The sequence below is a fragment of the Macaca mulatta genome, chromosome 8, assembly GCF_049350105.2.
Source record: "Macaca mulatta isolate MMU2019108-1 chromosome 8, T2T-MMU8v2.0, whole genome shotgun sequence".
Classification (NCBI taxonomy): Eukaryota; Metazoa; Chordata; class Mammalia; order Primates; family Cercopithecidae; genus Macaca; species Macaca mulatta.
The window spans coordinates 153,503,533-153,522,712 of NC_133413.1; positions in this window are offsets into that span (position 1 = coordinate 153,503,533).

A 19,180-nucleotide genomic window follows, 5' to 3' on the forward strand; every position below is an offset into this window, starting at 1 on the left:
TCGAGAAACTGGACACCGCGCACTCTGGTCACGATGAAAAGATAATGAGAATTTATCAACAGTATTATTGTAAAGGGCCCTTCCACCTGGACGTTTAAAAACACCTCTTGGGTGAAAGGAGAAGTCCAAACTGAAATTACAGAATGTCTTTTGAAAGTGTGATTGTAATAAAAACTTGCAGTTGCTGCCTGCTTTGCCGACGGTGGCTCATCCCCTGTGGCCAATCTGGGCTTACCCTGGTGGGTGTGCACGGGCCTGACACCCCTGGCCCTGGACCGCCCACCAACCTGGGCTGGCCCTAGTGGGTGCTTGGGCCTGACACCCCCAGCTCTACACCACCCACCAGCCCCTGCACTGCTGCTTCCTGCCCTGCGGTTACCTCTGACCCCCCAGCTCCATTAGCCTTCATCCATAAAGTCACACGGTGCCCCTCAGAGAGGCTGTCACTGACCACACCAGAGGGGTAGCCTCAGTCCTTACCGTGAAGGCTATTTTTTCTGTCCTTTTCTTTTTTTTTTTTTTTTTTTTTTGAGATGAAGTTTTACTCTTGTTGCCTAGGCTGGAGTGTAGTGGTGCAATCTCAACTCACTGCAACCTCTGCCTCCCAGGTTCAAACAATACTTGTGCCTCAGCCTCCCAAGTAGCTGGGATTACAGGCACCCGCCACCACGCCCAGCTAATTTTTTTTATTATTATTTTTAGTAGAGACGGGGATTCACCATGTTTGCCACGCTGATCTTGAACTCCTGACCTCAGGTGATCCACCTGCCTCAGCCTCCCAAAGTGCTGGGATTACAGGTGTGAGCCACCGCTCCCGGCCTATTCTTTCTTTTATAGCATGTGTTAATTTTTTAAATTGTGGTAAAATACACATAACATAGAATTTACCATTTGAACCATTTGTTAAGTGTACAGTTCAGTGGCCTTAAGCATCTTCACATTGTTGCACGACCATCACCACCATCATCTCCGGCTCTCTTCATCTTCCCACACTGAAACCATCCCCATCAAACACTCATCCCCACATCTCCCTCCCCCAGGCCCAGCAGACACCGTTCTACTCTCTGTCTCTATGGATTTGACTACTTGGCTGGGGTGCAGTGGCTCATGCTTGTAATCCCAGCACTTCGGGAGGCCAAGGCAGGAGTATCGCACGAGTCCAGGAGTCCCAGACCAGCCTGGGCAACATGGCCAGACCCCATCCCGACAAAAACTACAAAAAGTATCCGGGTGTGGTAGTAACTGCCTGTAGTCCCAGCTACTCAGGTGGCTGAGGTGGGAGGATCACCTGAGCCCAGGAGGTTGAGGCTGGAGTGAGCCGTGATTGCACCACTGCTCTCCAGCCTGGGCAACTGAGCAAGACCTTGTCTCAAACAAAAAAAAAGATCTGACTACTCTAGAGGCTCCTCAAGGTGCATCCCTGCTGTAGCAGGTGTCAGAATGTCCTTCCTTGTTAAGGCTAAACAGTGTCCCATTGAATGTACATTCCACGTTTGGTGTATTCATCTGTCAGTGGGCACTGGGTCGCTTCCTTCCAGCTCTTGGCTGTATGAATAACGCTGCTATGACCATGGAGGTACAAAACGCAGGTATTACTTTATTTATTTATTTATTTTTTTGAGACGGAGTCTCACTCTGTCACCCAGGCTGGAGCGCAGTGGCCAGATCTCAGCTCACTGCAAGCTCCGCCTCCCGGGTTCATGCCATTCTCCTGCCTCAGCCTCCCGAGTAGCTGGGACTACAGGCGCCCGCCACCTCGCCCGGCTAGTTTTTTGTATTTTTTTAGTAGAGACGGGGTTTCACCGTGTCAGCCAGGATGGTCTCGATCTCCTGACCTCGTGATCCACCCGTCTCGGCCTCCCAAAGTGCTGGGATTACAGGCTTGAGCCACCGCGCCCAGCCATTACTTTATTTTTTTAAGACAGGGTTTCACTCTGCTTTCCAGACCAGAGCGCGATCTCGACTCACTGCGGCCTCGACCTCCCCAGCTCCCACGATCCTCCCGCCTCAGCCTCCCCACTGTGACCCTGGCTGGCGCCACCTGCAGCAGAAATGAGCCTGCCTGGCTGAACCCGGCTCAATCAACCCGCAGAATGTGAGAAATGATACGACAGTCATTTTAAAGTTACCAAGCTTTAGAGTGGTTCGTTACCAAGCAATACATATCTGAAACAGCGATCGATAAAGATCTGTTGAACAAACATAACCCTCCTGCCGTCGCCAGTTCGGAACCGTCCTTTGGTTCCACTGAACTGAAGCCTATACGGCCAAGCGGAAGCCTCGCCCACAGCCCTGGGAAAGTCGGGTTTGCGAAAACATTTTTTAATTTTTTCTTTTTTGAGACAGAGTCTCGCTCTATTGCTCAGGCTGGGTGTGGTGGTACAATCATAGCTTATGGCAGCCCCAACCTCCGGGGCTCGAGCAATCCTTCCACCTCAGCCTCCCATGTGCTATGACCACAGGTGCACACCACCATGCCCGGCTTATTTATTTATTTATTTGTCATAGAAACGGGCCTCGCCATGTTGTCCAGGCTAGTCTCAAACTTCTGGGCTTAAGAGATCCTCCTGCCTTGGCCTCCAAAGTAGCTGGGACCACAGGAGCCCATCACCACACCCAGATTATTTACTTATTTATTTTTTTGTAGAGACAGGGATCTCACTATGTTGCCCAGGCTGATCTCAAACTCTGGGGCTCACGTGATCCGCCTGCCTCAGCCTCTTGGAGTGCTGGGATTGTAGGCATGAGCCACCACACCCAGCCCTAAAATCTTGATCCATAGCAGTGTTTTACCTAAGCCAAAAACATTGCAAAACCCCTAAAACTAAACCTGGTTCTCACTTCTTTCTCGTGCCACAAAAACCAGGGTTGATCATCAACAGCCTCTGAGTATTTCAAAAGCTTCTTATGGGGAGGTGGTATCTCAAGACACTGGCCTTGGAGTGAGTGACCTTCCCCATCCCTGGGATGGAACAAGTTCACAGCAGACAGAGACGCAGCGCCATCACCATCACTGCCCACGTGCCAGAGGAAGTGCAGCTGGCAGGGCAGGGCCCACGGGTCCTGAGGGCTACTTTGCTGAATTTTCCTGATGTCTCCTGAGCCTCTGGTTGCCCATTTCTTCTCTTTTTTGTTGCAGCGTTGAGAGAGAAGAGCAGAGCCTCTCCCGTGGTGACCACAAGCCAGGCTCCAGATGGGCACTGAGTGTTTTCCAGCTTCCTTGTAGGATAAACTTGTGATTTCACAGCACACGTTTTAGTCAGAGCTGCAGCTTGATTTGGCTAATAGGGTTAAAACAGTGGAAAGCATACACAACACAATTGTAAGTGATTTGGTTTTATTTATGTGATACCAGCCTGTGCCCGTCAGCGTCCCTTGATTTGAAAGCCTGTAATTCACACTACGGACTTCCTCTGTAGGCCACGAAAATTCAACTTCAAAATCAATTATCTAGATTTTTTTTAAACTGGCTGTTTATTGCTTAACTCTCACCAATAAGTAACATTGATGAGCTCGCTCACGCGGCACCTCACGGGGAGGCAAAGAGGCCAGGATGGGGCAAGGGTTCCCGGCCTGCTCTAAAACGAACACGCCATTCAAGTAACACTTTCCCCAACTCGGCAGGGAAGGTGCACCCGTTCCCCGCTCCACACGCATTGTAGGGAAACTGCTTTGTCCGCACAGCAGAAGCATAGCAACAGTCAGCAGTGCCGCCTTCCAGTTCCTACACAGCAGGTCCACAGTCTCCAGCCTCTGCAACACCTTCCCCGTTAGTGACTGTCGACGTAAAAACATACAGCAAAACATCTAAGTGAAAAACGGTTTTATCTGAGAGTAATATACAAGTAGGGTTGCCATTCGGGACATACATACAGGTTGGGGGGTGCCCTCCGGTGTGGATGGAGAACGAAGGAGAAGTTTCGGGTTTTATGAAGGAAAGAGGAGGCTATGCAAGTCGTTTTAAAAGGAAGCACCGGCACCGGCAGTGACTTACAGGAGCGGACTGGTGAGCGTCCGGAGTTACTGAGTGCGACTTGTGACCCTGGAATGCGTTACCTTGACAGGTGCACCCGAGGCCGTGAGACCAGGGGGAAGTGGCTGGCTGTTCTGCCACTGGCTGTCCTGTGTGACTCGTGGAGTGAGCTGCGGTGTGGGAACTTTTCTTAAGATAGTTCCCGTCATCAGCCAAATCGTGGGTGAGAGAGCTCCCCCTTCGTGGTCTTCCCGGCTTTGCCAGGGTTTGACACAAGCGACTCCTTTTTTTTTTTTTTTTTTTTTGAGACGGAGTCTTACTCTGTCGCCCAGGCTGGAGTGCAGTGGCCTGGCCTTGGCTCACTGCAAGCTCCGCCTCCCGGGTTCATGCCATTCTCCTGCCTCAGCCTCCCGAGTAGCTGGGACTACAGGTGCCCACCACCACGCCCGGCTAATTTTTGTATTTTTAGTAGAGACGGGGATTTCTCCATGTTGGCCAGGCTGGTCTGGAACTCCCGACCTCAGACAATCCACCCACCTCGGGCTCCCAAAGTGCTGGGATTCCAGGCACGAGGCACTGCGCCCTGCTCCACTTTGAATCTGACAACGTTCACGTGACCAAAGAAATGAACTCAAGCCCCGCCTTCCGCAGCCACAGAAACCTCCAGTGCTCCGGAGGCTTCCCACAGACCCTTCGGACCTTCGCTTCTCCCAGTGGCCGCCTGTCCATGTGGGCTCCAAATGCCTGCCCCAGTCCTCACCGCCCTCTGCCGCTGACCTGCCCTCTGGTCCCCACACAACACACAGCCCTCCCTTGACCCACCGGGCAGAGCACGTGGTGTGGCCAATTCTCAGGGTCAGGGTCAGGCTCAGGCTTAGGGCTGCCTGATTCTCAGTGTGAAGGTGAGTAAAGCTCTGCAGAAGACTGAGCCGGGAGGGGCCAGGGTGAAGGGAAGGCAGGTGTGAGGGGGGACACAGCACTGGGTGAGCAGGGTCCCCAAAGTTCACATCTATCCAGAGCCTCAGAAGGAGACCACTAGGGTAAGAATTGACGTAAGACCGTGCCAGATGGTCTAGGGGCCCCTAAATGCAATGACGTGTCATTATGAGAGACAGAAGAGGAGAAGAGGAAGGCATGTGGAGACAGAGGCAGAGACTGCAGCGACATGGCCACAGGAACACCCGGACCCCTGAGGCTGGAAGAGGTGGCAAGAGCCTCCCCTGGAACCTTCACAGGAAGCATGACCCTCCCACCCCTCACACTTCGATTTCACACTGCTGGCCTCCAGGGCTGTGGGAGAATAAGTTTCTGTTGTTTAATGCCACTGGCAGATGGTGACGTGCCACGGCTTACACGGGGGACCCACACAATGGGTAGCACCTGCCGTTGGATTTCAGTCCCTGTCCCTCCCTCCCCGGGAGGCCAGCTCACCCTCGCATGGGGGACCTGAGACCCAATTCCTCCTCCCTCCCAAGGAGGTTCTCACATGGGACACCTGAGACCCTGTCCCTCCCTCCCCAGAGGTCCTCACATGAGGGAACCTGAGACCCTGTCCCTCCTCCCCAGGAGGTCAGCTCGCCCTCACACAGGGGGACCTGAGACCGTCCCCTCCCTCCCCGGCAGGCCCTCACACCTCACACTGCTGCCAAGGGCCCCTTCTCCCATCTCCAGCTCTGCAGGTCCAGGGGCCTCAAATCCCTGCTCCCCTCCTCCCTGGGGAAATGTTCTTTCTTCTCACATTCCAAATCTCCCCCTTGCAGAAATACATTCATCCTGCCAACACTGACGGGCCCTAGTGGGAGGTCAGCCATACCACTTAGGAAGTGGGGGCTTGTCTCCCCAGAGACGGCATTTTCGGCACTGAACACAGCACTGGTCCCCCAGGACGATGACTCGTGTGTGAGGGGAGGACAGGCCTCAGGGAAGGAGCTCTCCACGAAGGGGCCTCCTGAGGACCATCCTGCAGCGGTGCCCAGAGCCAGAGGAGGGGCCTGTCAGCTTCTGTTCCCAGGCCCCAGTTTTCCACAATGCCGAGGGGCCTGACACGAACACAGCACTGGGGGCTCAGCTTTGTTTTGTCTTCATGCGAGGGCATTTCTCACAGCTCGGGTCATGATCTTTGGTCTGGGACACCCTCATCACTGGGTTTCTTCCTTCTTAGAAGAACGTGTAACAACCGTCCATGAACTCTCACCAACGTAAACCCTAGGCTTTTACTAGAATGTGCTGCTGCCCGTGGGGTGTCAGACCCCAAGCCTCTAGCCGCCCCTCCTAGGGTCCAAACACCAGACTCCGGAATCTTGAGTTGATCGTTCTTGTCTCCTCTGATAGGTAAGTAGGCAGGTAGGTAGGTAGGTAGGTAGGTAGGTAGGTAGGTAGGCAGGCGGGTGGGTGGGCAGGCAGGCAGACGGATGGATGAATGGATGGATGGACAGACAGACAGAGAGATAAATAGATAGATAGATAGATGATAGCTGGATAGAGATTGAAGGAAATAATGCATACAGTGGTTCATTTCCAAGACAATATGCCTTAAATCAGCTTAGGTCAGCAGACTACAGAAGAAACAGGATACACTAGGCCCCTGCTTGGACAGCCAGCACTTACTTGTTGCCCTCACCCCCACTTAGTTGCCCTCACCCAAACCAAATAAGTTTAGTCTAAGATGAAAGTTTACTAGCCTGCAAAATAGCTCGGTTTTTCTGTTCTTATCAGCCTGCCCAGCTACTTAGGTCATAAGTCAAATACTTGAAAAGCCCCCGAGCTGACTAGGATTGCAGTGCATTGTGGGCCGCAACAAAATGCAACACGATAACCCTAAAGAAAACACCTACAGCCCCTGCCCAACAACCAACAGGTAACGCCCAGGAAGACTGTGACCCCCACAGTGCTCAGCCTGTGAGGAACTGGGGGAGGGACCTGTGCACTAGGGGATAAATTGCTTGTTGAAATCATGCTAGGTGTGCCTGTGCATCAGACACTCGACCTTGCAAGATCGTCATTAAAAGTCTCACTTTCACTGTTCTCCAAGTTTCTAAGTCCATTCTTTGGGTTGGGATGGGTAAGTTTGTGTCTCACAAGATGATAGATAGAAAGATAGATAGATAATAGACGGACAGATGATAGATAGATAACAGATAGATAGATAGATAGATAGATAGATAGATAGATAGATAGATAGATAGATAGAGACATACATACATAGATGACAGAGAGATAGAAGAGAAAAATAAGAGGGATAAAGAGACAGAAAGATGGAGATGTGGACAGATGATGGAGAGGTAGCTAAGTAGATGACTAAAGAGTTTCATTAAGCCTGTAAAGCTGTAGTTTTCCTGTCGCATTTCTATAAAGCATGGTAAAGTGACTTACTTCAGAGCATTGGCTCGATGTGATCTTCTGGGACCCCCTTGTCTACTTGGCTTAGCGCTGCCAGCACGCGGCCACACTGCTCCGTGCTGTGGCTCACTCACCGCTGTGTGCAATGTTCCTTTGCATGACCACAGCACTTCCTTAACCCATTCTCTGCTGAAGACCATTTTGGCTGTTTCAAGACTTTTGGACTTGTGAACAGTGCAACTGTTCACAGTAACATTCACACCCACGTCTCCTGATATTCACATGCAAGACGGTTTTCTGGGTGATGTGCCAGAAGGCAATTGCTCGGGTATGAGGGACATAAACATTCACCTCCACAGAATCCGCCCCGCTGTCTCCCCACACGGCTGTGCCAATTTATCTCCAACTTGCAGAGTCCACGAGATCCCAGCAGAGAACAGTCTCTACCGCACGTGGCATCACCAGATGCTAAACGTTTGCTCATCTGCATCTGTCGCTCCCTGGGAGCTACTGACACAGAGCGTTTCTCCCGTGCACAGGTCCGTGCTCTCGGCCCCAATATTGCCTGTCCTCTTTGTGACTCTGGGTGTCATTAATCTATTCTGGTACCAACCCTTCATCAGGTATGTTTGTTGCACGTCTCTTTTTTCCAGTTTGTAACTCAACCTTTTGTTTGAAGATATGTTTTAACAAACAAAAATTTTTAATTTTCTTGTCAAATTTATCAATTTTTTTGTTATGAGATTTTCTATTTGTGTCTTAAGAAATTCTCCAAATCACACAGAAATTCATTTTTATTTTCTTGTAAAAGTTTTTCAGGGACCTGGTGAGGTGGCTCACTCCTATAATCCCAGCACTTTGGGAGGCCAAGGTGGGAGGATCCCTTGAGGCCAAGAGTTTGAGACCAGCCTGGGCAACCTATTCAGACCCTGTCTCTACAGAAAGATTTTTTTTTCAATTAGCTGGACAAAGTGGCTCACATTTGTAATCTCAGCACCTTGGAAGGCTGAGAGGCGGGAGGATCACTTGAGCCCAGGAGTTTAAGACCAGCCTGGGCAACACAGGGATTCTCGAGCTACCAAAAAAAAACGTTTTTTTTAATTGGCTGGACACGGTGGTGTGTACCTATGGTCCCAGCTACTCAGGAGGCTGAGGCAGGAAGATTGCTAGAACCTGGGAGATCAAGGCTGCAGTGAGTCATGGTTGTTCCACTGCCCTCCAGCCTGGGCAACAGAGCAAGACTGTAGCTCAAAACCAAAAAACAAAAAAAGATTTTCAAGTTTTGCTCTTGACGTTCATGCCCTTGATTGATCCTGGATTTATTTCGTGGATGGTGTGCGGTGGGTACCCAGTGGGACTTCCCATGCAGACAGCTCCCATCTCAGCTCTGTGTACTGAAGAGGCCCTCGCAACCCTGATCTGGCCCGGCCCTCCCGCGTAGGTGAGCAGGCCTATTTCTGGGTGTGTGGTTCTGCCTCGCCAGGCAACTGTGGATCCCAGTAAGGACGCTGCACTCTCTTAACTGTCACAGCTTCAGCAGGACGTGTGGTGTCTGCTGGCCCAGGTCTGCCTCCTCCATGAGCTTTTGCCTGGCTGTGATTCTCAGCTCCCCCCGCCATTTCCAGCTGCGGAACCTGGAGCAAGTCAGCCCTCTCCCCCAGCCCATTTCTCCCTGGGAAACAGGGACCACGTGGCGGCCTCCACCCAGGGTAGAGCTGCAGCTGGAGAGGAAACGCATGGGTGGTGATGTCCCCGCAAATGCCTCTGGTGTGTTCGGTCCCTAAATGCTCCTTCTCTCACAAGAGTGTTTGGCCATCTGGGGTAAACACCAAGCTCCCTGAAGGCCCAGTGTCTGAAGGCAGCAGGTCTCCATTGCCAGAAATACACTGAGGCCCAGAGGCTGGCAGCTGACGGCCTGCAGGGAAGCTGTTTCCAACATCCTCAAACTCTGGGATGCTTCGCAACGAGGCCCCTCCCCCCAGGAGTGAGGGAAGGAACCTGCAGGCAGAGCAGGGGCCAGAGTGTAAGCCCGGCCCCCACACACAGCTCGGAGGGCCACCCGGGGAAAGGTGCCTGCCCAGGGCCCCAGGGAGAGGAAGGCAATGGCAGCCGCTTCAGCCTGAGCCCTGGACCACAGTTCTGGAGACATGGCCGGGGTCGAGGGGCTGAGGACGCACCCTGGCCCCGTGAAACCTGCACAACCCCCCACCTCCATCAGGCCGAGATGGAGGCCCAGCTAGAGCAGCGAGCGGCCCCTCCGGAGAGCTCCGGAAGACACAGGGGACTTGAAGCCGTGGTAACCATGGCGACTACTGTGGGAGCACCGGGGACATTTAACAAAGGACGACTTGGTTTTCTGATTTTAGCTCTGCTTCCCAGTCGTACCCTCCAATGAACGGCCCACCCCTTCTAAGACCTCCCCCAGATCAAGGTCACTAGTCCTGTGGTGCTGGGGGGCCCGGTGCGGAGGTTCCAGTGCCCCCAGTGGCCACATGTGCTCAGCCCCTCAGGTAGCAGACGAGGCCCAGCACCCAGGAGGGATTGGAGCAGGGACCCCAGGTCGACTTGGGGAGGTGGGTGTTTGGAGAGAAGGGGGATGGATGTGTTTGGAGAGAAGGGGGATGGATAGGACCTGCTGACACAGGGAGGGGGGTCCAGCCAGGGAGAGGGGTTCTTCCGCCATCACCATCCACCGCTCATGGACCACCCACTGGGCACGTGCCCCCTGCTATCCAGTCCCGCTCATCAAACACATGAATTCATGATTTATGGCGGATTCAATAATCATTCTTTATCTCTCACCATTTCTTTTAACTTTATTCATTCATTCAACAAAATTACCGATCGTCTGCTGAGGTACTGGCTGGACAGACCTGAATTCCAGGGATCCCTGCTCCAGAGAACGACCTGCCAACACCCATCTCACCTGGGAGTGTGGGGACAGGGGAGGGAAGGCCAGAGTCAGCCACTTGGGGAGGAAGGGTGCGAGCCTGGCCCCAGCACCCCCAGCCAAGCCATGTGCCTCCGAGCCGTGGGCTAGAGAAGTCTGGGGCCTGGCCTCACCACTGCCTCAAAACCCTCCCTCACCCACCCGGAGAGTTCCCAGCGGGACACTCAGCCGTTTTCCCAGAGCATCTCATTCTCCATTGCTGAGCCAGTGACGCATGGCTGCCCCCAGCCAGCCCCCATTGCCGAGAGAAGGAGCCCCCATGACATTAGGGGAACCTGGGGAGAGGTGGGGAGGCCAGAGAGGCTCTGCTATAGCCTGGGGATTCTGAAGCTTCAACCAGGAGGGCCGCTGTCAGGGGAGGGGCCATGGGGAGGCCCCCAGCCCCAGACTCTCCCAGTCCTTGAGGGCCTGACTCTCAGCCACTCCCACCTTCCAGTTCTCCAGGACACCCCTGCGGTGCCCATCTCAGCCCGGTCAGCCTTGGGGGGCCCTGCCCCATCCATACCTCACCTATGCCCTCGCTGGGTGGCCCAGGCCCACCTTCCCCAGGCCAGATCCTGGGCCTCCTGGGCGCCTCCATCCACCCCATGCCTGTCAGGCCTCACCTCCCGCCTCCCACCGGGGCCTCCCAGATGGGCACCCACCTCCATCATGGACTGCAGACTACAGCTGGCCAGCCTTTCTAAGATCCCAGACTGGAGCCCATAGCTGGGGCTCAGAGGCATTAAGGCTGGCCTGGTCCTCCTGGATTCAAGCTTCTTGGGCCACCAGGCTTTGTTCATCACTGTCCTCTCTGTCCCCTAATAACGTTCACTGCTAGAAATGACCACCTGACGCGCCCTCCCCATGCTCAGGACCCGGGGCACAGGCCTTGACCGTAAGAGCTTACATGGGAGGGGAATGAGCTCTGCAGCTCAGGCACCAAGACTGCAGGGAGCAGCAGGAGCCCCCATCCCAGCTCTGCAGCCCCTCTCTCCTGCTCAGGGCCTCTTGGTTCTGACCTACTCCCCTCTGTGTGTCTTAGCTGTGCCGAGGGGGCACAGACAGATGCATTTCAAACTCATGTCAGCAAGCATGGACAGGTGCAGAAACCAACAACAGACAGAATGAGCCACCGAGTGGAGGGAATCAATGAACAATTTAGCCCCCTCCCCTCCAATTCACCCACACCCGCCGGTGGGGGCTAAAGCCTTACAGTGGAAAGGGGCTCGGGGCCGGAGCATCAGGGTGGACCGCAGAGCCCAGGAGGAGCAGGGGCCACCAACCACCCATGTGTGCGGGCCTTCCCTGGCCAGCGAGGGGACAGAAGACCAGGCCTCGGTCTCCCGGGCACCCAGGATGGAACAGCACAGGGAGGTCCTCAGAAACGCTTCAGGGCTGAGGGACAAACGCCAGGGAGGGGCGATCCCTGGAACCACCCTCGTGTGTGCCCTTCCAGGGATGGGAGACGTCCCCCGCAGCTGTGAGCTTAGGTCTGGGTCAGCATGTTCTGTGTCCCTGCGGGAAACACAGGGAGCAGGGTTGGGGGGCCTGGGACCCCCTGGGGGCAAGGCGTGGTCCACAGGCCCGTAGGCTGCAGGGGCCACAGGTTCCTGCCCCCAGTGGAGGGAGGACTCACTGGAGGCTGGGTGTGGGAACACAGCACCCCTATCCTGCTGAGTCCTGAATCCCCCAGCCCACAGCGCCAACACAGCTCCAGGGCACAGGGGCCTCGAAGTGCAGGGCTGAGCCCCAGGCCTGGGCACCACGCAGCTTCCAACCGGGCTCCTCCATCGGGCGCCGGGTAATCGCCAGCCCTGCCCCGCCCAAGAAGAAAGTAGGAGAGGTTCCCTTTAAGCATTGGAGGAGGGAAGATTTTTCTATGACTCAAATCCTGAAGCTATAAGAAATAATGGTAATAGGGTCTCCATAAAAATTCAAGGAAAAGAAGGTTCCATGTGGCGGAAAAAAAAAAAAAAAAAAAAAAAAAAAAACACAAAACACCATAAGCAAAATAAAGTGGGAAATGTGTGCCACTCACATTATAAATGAAGGGCTTATTTCCCAGCTATGCAGAAAGTTCCCGGAAAAGAGTAAGGAGACCAACCATCCCACAGCAAAGGGACCAAGGTTATGAGCAGAGAGGCCAGAGAAATGGAAACCGTCCCCAGCCCCCAACAAAAGACAAAGAAATCAAAATGCCCAGAAAGAAAAGATGGGAGTGCCACAAACCAATAAGGGCACGTGCCAGGAGCCAAGGTTGACGGCGCCTCCAGGTCCCCACACCTGTGGTCCAACTTCCAAAATTCAGAACACAGCTGCAATGCCGTCTTTCAGTGCTGACCAGATCCGCGGAAGTCCAACGGCTACAGAGAAGCTGTGGCCTCAGGCATCGCTACTGGAAGTGTGAAAGTGTGCAACCCAGGGCAACCACGCCCACTCATCAGTTACAGGCCCAGCAAGGCTGACTCTGGGGATGTGTCCCCACACACAGCTGCTAGCTGACATGTCTGAGGCTATGCATTACAGCCTTGTAACAGGAGCATGAGTGAGACCATCTAAATATGCAGAACCAGGCCAGGCGTAGTGGCTCACGCATGTAATCCCAGCACTTTGGGAGGCCCAGGCTGGCAGATCACTTGAGGTCGGGAGTTGGAGATCAGCCTGGCCAACATGGTGAAACCCTGTCTCTACTGAAGATACAAAAATTAGCCAGGAGTGGTGGCGCGCACCTGTAATCCCAGCTACTTGGGAGGCTGAGGCACAAGGATCACTTGAACCCGGGAGGCAGAGGTTGCAGAGAGCCGAGATCGCGCCACTGCACTCCAGCCTGGGCAACAGAGTGAGACTCTGTCTCTAAATAGATAAGCAGGCACAGGAGTGCGTGTGCCGCGCAATGCCGCCCCGCAGGGGTGCGTGTGCCGAGCGATGCCGCCCCGCAGGGGTGTGTGTGCCGCGCGATGCTGCTGTAAGAACCAGTGGGGAGCTGGCTCCGCACCGTCACAGAAGGATCTCCAGGCTGCATGGAGAGGCAGAAGAGTAAACGACCTCAGCTGTAAGGGACCCGCGATTCGCACTTTCTTGTACTTGTATAAAGACATCCTGAATGGATACACAGGAAACTGGGCAGATAATGACAGGGCAGGAGACACACCTCTCAAGATAGACTTATTTTTTTAATCGATGCAAGAAGCATTCTTACCTGTTTTTTAAAAAGAACCCCACCAGAGGAGCCCTTGAACCTCCTTGCCCATTCCTGCTCCACACCCGTCCCCAGCAGCCTCCCTCCCAGGTGGCCTCGGCAGCAAGTGCTGGAGCTGGCCCTGCAGTGGGCCCCAGCCTGACCTGAAAGACTCACTGCTTCAGCCCCATGAGGCCCACGGGCTCGATTCCCTGTGAGCCATGAATAGCAGCTCAGGTTGCCTGTGCAGCTCGCGGGCTCTGCCCTTCGCCTTCTCCCCTTCCCTGGACAGGGCTCTTCTCAGCAGCCATCGCTTTCCCAAATTATCCCATCGAAGCGGTCGTGTGCCTGTTTACCATCTGCACCGCCCCTCCAAGCACAGGCCCGCGCACGCACACGCGTGCTCCCTAGAGGACAGCCATCTCCTCTGACTCATCCACTGCTCTGTCCCCAGGACACAGAGCCCAGCACTCAGCTCCCAGGAAGCAGAAAACTGAGCCTGTCGCATATAAAACTGTGCTCCCCCCACTCCGACGCTGGCACCCTCTGCTTCTTAGGGGTAAGGCTGGTACTGACTCCTGGAGCCAATGCTGGGCCTTTTACATCAGGGCTTCTAGGCGCAAGCCCTGTGCATCTGCCTTTGAACCTGCCTCCGAGGAGATCCTGATGCCCTGGAGTCTGGGAGTGGACGGCCCGAGGGGGGCGTGCAGGGAGGAGGCCGCCTTCCTGCACCCACCTGCTTCCCTGCCTCCCTCAAGGGAAGGGCCGTTTTCCTCCCCCACTTCACGAAACTCAGGGAATTTCCAGTCTCCAGTGTGCGGATGTCACGGGGAGGCCTGGGGATGTCTGAAAACCACACACGTAAACGTCTGTCTTATACAGCACGAAGTAGCTGGGGCAGTTTGGAGAAAGCTACAGGCCCCAGGAATAAAGCTGAGGAGGGAGGAGTGTTCGTTCTCCCACTCCCCGCCACCTTCCGTCCACCCTGCCTGGACCAGCGTTCTGCCAGCCTGGAACAGAGGGCCAGAGGTGGGCTCCAGGATCAGCCCCGCCCCCACACCCACAGCACCCCCATGAGCTGGGTGTGTCCTGCCTCACAGACACGGGACCAGGCCCAGAGAGACTGCAGAACTTGGCCAGGGTCACACGGCCAGAAGGCGCTAGAAGAGAAATTAGAATCCAGGTAGCCTGATGTCCTCTGCGAATCCACTGAAGGTTTTGGACTGTCAGTGTCTGACCTCTTACCTGTTTCCCAGGATAAAGTGGGCACAGTTAGGCCTCAATCCAGCTGGAGGTCCAACACAAGGGAAGGAGGAGATGGCCTAGACAGGCCCTGGCCCCACACACGGGGGCCCAGCACCCACTGATACAGCAGCTTCTCTGGCCCAGCTACCTCCCCAGCCCCCGAAGAGGGGAGGCAGGAGGTCTTCAGAGGTCCCACTGGGGAAGGTGAACCCCACAGACCCCCAGGCAGCAAGACTGCTGCAGAGCATGGGAGGTGGGAAATAGCTGTCTGTGCTCTGATAAAGATATCAAAAGAAAAGCTACAGACACATCTCAGCCTGACTGTGATGCAGGTGTCTGCGATGCAAACATCCTAACCAAATATTGGCTATCTGAATCTGGCAGTGGTTTAAATGAGTAACACATCACAAATGGCAGAGCAGCTCACCACAAGGAAATCTAGCAACGGAGCTCGCCGCACTAACTATTCATTAAATAGGAAAATATGGACTTAGAGCCATAGATAATGAAAGGGCATTTCTTTTTAAGTTCATCAGCCATTCCTAAGAAAAAGCTAAATGAAATATGAATAAGTAAAGAGTCTAGACTGAATAAAGACTGGTTTTGAAATCCAACAGCAAACACTAATTTGTGGCGTAACATGAAAGGCCTCCCGTTAGCACAGACACCCTGGTCACTGTTATTCTTCAGCCATGCTTTGGAGGGCTCAGCTCAGGCAATAGAAACAAAAGCTGAACAGGCAATGTAAGTACCGGGAAAGAAGCAACCAAATTACCTTTATTCGCCGATTATATGGTTATATCCCTTGAAGATCTAAGAGATTCTGCTCATCATGGAATTCAGGAAGATATGCATTCAGAAGTAAGCAACCCTCACTTACTGTACCTGTGGTGTCATCTGTGGCTGCCTCAAGTCACCTGAACACGCTCTGAACATTCTGAAAGTTCTGCATCGTCAATCTCACTTTCCCGTTACAGAATTCAGGAACTACATCGTGCCACCTCCCAGGCCCTAGGGTGTAGCTATGCGACTTCATCTCTGCCGGGGAGACACATCCAGGCAGAACTCCTAAGGAGAGCTACGGAGGTGGGGTGCAGGCCTCCTTCCCTGGACAGGGGCAGGGGCAGGGGCAGCATGCTGCTCCAGGGCCAGTGGCCGTACCAGCCAGGCCAGCTCTGGGTCTTTCCCGGAGGCCATGCCTGCAGCCAGAGGCCCCAGCCCTCCCTGCAAACCCCCTGCGAAGCCCTCTGCTTAAACTCACTCTGGTGGATGCTGGCCTGGGCGGCCAGGGGACACTTGGGTAGTGGAGCACAGCCCACAAACAGCTGAACAAGAAACACAACTTTACTATTCCTACAATTTCTATTCCTAGACCTCTCCACCCTACCAGCTGGCAGGGACGTAGTTGTAGTGACTGCAACCCTCCATGCCTTCTTGCCCAGGGCTGTGTCTGTGTGGGGCTGTGGGCAGCAGGATGGCAAATCTGTCCACACAGGGTGTTTGTGGAGACACCCCTGGGCCCTGGGCCTTCAGCCCTTGGCTAATGCCCGGTGCACACTGGCTGCCACCAAATGGCTTCTCCCTTGTCTGCATCCTAACCCCATCCTCTGTTGGTTCTGAAGCTGCCAGGGACCCACCTGCCCTGACCACCTTCACCCGGGGCCACTCTGAGGTCTTGGTGCTCTGGGATTGCTGCCCAGGATGCCAGGTGCCACCTCTCTGGGACTCATCCCAGCCTCAGCCCTCAGCAGCTCCCCTTCCCCTGCTTGGGCCAGGGGGTCTCTCATCCTGGTTGGAGGGTAGTGCCTCCCTCCCGCTCTGTGTTGTGAGACAAAGTAGAAAATGTAGGAAGCTGTGTGTGCATCCCGCCTGCGGGCAGGATTTCCCGAGCCCCTGACTCGGGACTGGGTGTAGCTTGTGGAAGGGTGCCCCGGAGGCCATGAGCGGGCTGCAGACCGGGTCCCTATTCTCCTGCCTGAGTGGCGTTTTTAGAAAGACGAGTTCAATGATCCTGACTCTTGCTTCTTCCCGCATGAAAGACAATGTTGACAGGATTTTCTATTATGCCCCTAGGATCCGTGGCCAGATGCAGCCTCACACCCAGCCCTGAGGCTCTGCCCCACTGTCACGCCTGGGCACGTGCAGAGCCGCTGCCCACATGCGGATTGTGGGCTGGAGCAGCTCTGGAGCAGCCTCCTAGAAACGCTAGGAAAGACCCCCGGGTTGCAATCTTCAGCAAGGCTTCTGAATAAAACTAACTTCCATCCTTTAAAGCGTGATTTTTCTTGACTTGGGAGAGTCTTGAGATGTTCTGAAAGGTTCCTCCTCAGACTCCTCCCTCTATCTCACTGTCTGTCTCCGAGAGGCCCACAGCCAGGTGGGTCAGGCTTCTGGAAGTACCAGGCCAGGGGTACGGGGGACCTCGGTGTTCTGTCCTATCAGCCCCTCCTCTCAGGCAGCAAGCAGGCCCAGTTCACCTGCTTCAACAGAGTGGGAGACTTTCAAAGAGAAATCACGAGAAAATAAGAAGCATCCACTCACCGCACCAACAATGGCGGGTTAAATGTAAAGGTAAGAAGGGAAATCCCATTTGCAACATCAAAAAACCATAAATTACTCAGTAATAAGTACATCAAGGAAAGAGCACAGCCCATCACTCAGTCCCACTCAGTGGGGCATCGCTCAGGAGGCCGAGTGAAGAGGCCGGACACCGAGCGGCCGAGCGGGAGACTCGAAGCAGGCAAGACTGCAGCTCCCCCAACCACACATGCAAGAGACAGTCCCGCTGAAGTGCTAACAGTGTTAGCATTTTCTGCAACCGGAAAAATGGATCCCAAAACCCATCTGTAAGGATACGTTGTGAGAAGTAGCAGTAAGTGTTTAAAAAGAATAACGTGGGACCCTTGCCTTAGCAAGTGTCAAACACGCCGCCTGGCTACCATCGTTGAAACGGCATCGCATCGAAATGACCCGTGACGAACCAACCAGTGCAATCCCAGTGGGCAGCGGCTCAGAAACAGCCTGCCACATGTGGGAAGGCATTCTATTATAAAGGTGGTATCTCAGATCAACAGGCGAAAGTCAGGTTATTTAATAAATGACATGGAGGAAAAGTGGCCATTTGGAAGAACCTCCTACCTCCTGCTACACTGTAATGAACTCCAGATGCACTGGCTGTCTGCGCATAGTAACCAAATCTGTAAACATATTAGAAGAAAATAAGGAACTCTTTTCAAAAGATAAAGGTAGAGGAAATTCTCCTAAGACATGAAGCCCCCACACCACAAAAGAACAATTAGACAGATTTGACTGCATCCAACATTAAAACATCCATAAATGCACACTGAAAACACCACAAACGAGACACAAGCAACAGACAGCAAGGAAATATCCGCAGGACGTATAACGCAGGGAAGATTCGTGTCCCCAGAATATACAAAAGGGCGGTGAGAGTCAGTAGGACAAAGACAAGCAACAAAGACAAGGAGCATGGGCAAAGGGTGTGACCAGGCAAGAGAGGAGAAGCACACGTGGCTGCCACAGAGGACGTGGAGATTCTCTTTGTCCACGAGGTGGGCAAAACGTTCCTGAAGCCGAAGAACGCTCATTGCTAGTAAGTGTGTCTGGAACCTTCAGAAGCAGCAACTTCATCAGATTTCCGCTCCCTTCTCGGCATCCATCCCACACCCATCACCACTTGAGCCCATGGAGGTTTGAGGACAAGGGCGGACACTTCAGTGTTGTTGACAATAGACATTTGAGAACAAACCCCTACACCCACCGATAAGGGATGGTTACAAATGCACGGCTCCCTCATCCGGGGGACCCCAAGCAGAAGTTAAAGCCGGTCGACCTGGACACGGGGCCTGGGGTGACATCGCCAGTGAATTGCTCAGTAGAAAGGGCTGGTAGCAGATCGACGTCTCAGCACCGTCCACGTGCCCCGCCAGACCAAGGGCTTCACGCCGACGGAGAAGTTCAGCCCTTCGAAGACAGCTCATCAGGTGGGACCACACACTTGAACTCCTTCCGAGATGGGGAGACCGACTTAGCCAGTGCCGGCGGCAGCTTGGGAGCCAGCCGGCTTCCTGCCTGTCCCGCCCTGGCAGCCCCTCAGGGTGGGAGGCGAGGGAGAGGTGAGGGCGTGCCCTTCTGATTGTATATGATTATTTAAGGAGGTGGGAGCATTTCACTCCTTTTTGTGCCTTTAAATACCTCTTTCAAATAATAAATTCAGCATACAAAGATGTATATGAAAACTGGCTCGCCGGGCGCGGTGGCTCACGCCTGTAATCCCAGCACTTTGGGAGGCCGAGGCGGGCGGATCACAAGGCCAGGAGATCAAGACCACGGTGAAACCTCGTCTCTACTAAAAATACAAAAAAAATTAGCCGGGTGCGGTGGCGGGCGCCTGTAGTCCCAACTACTCAGGAGGCTGAGGCAGGAGAATGGCATGATCCCGGGAGGCAGAGCTTGCAGTGAGCCAAGATCCCGCCACTGCACTCCAGCCTGG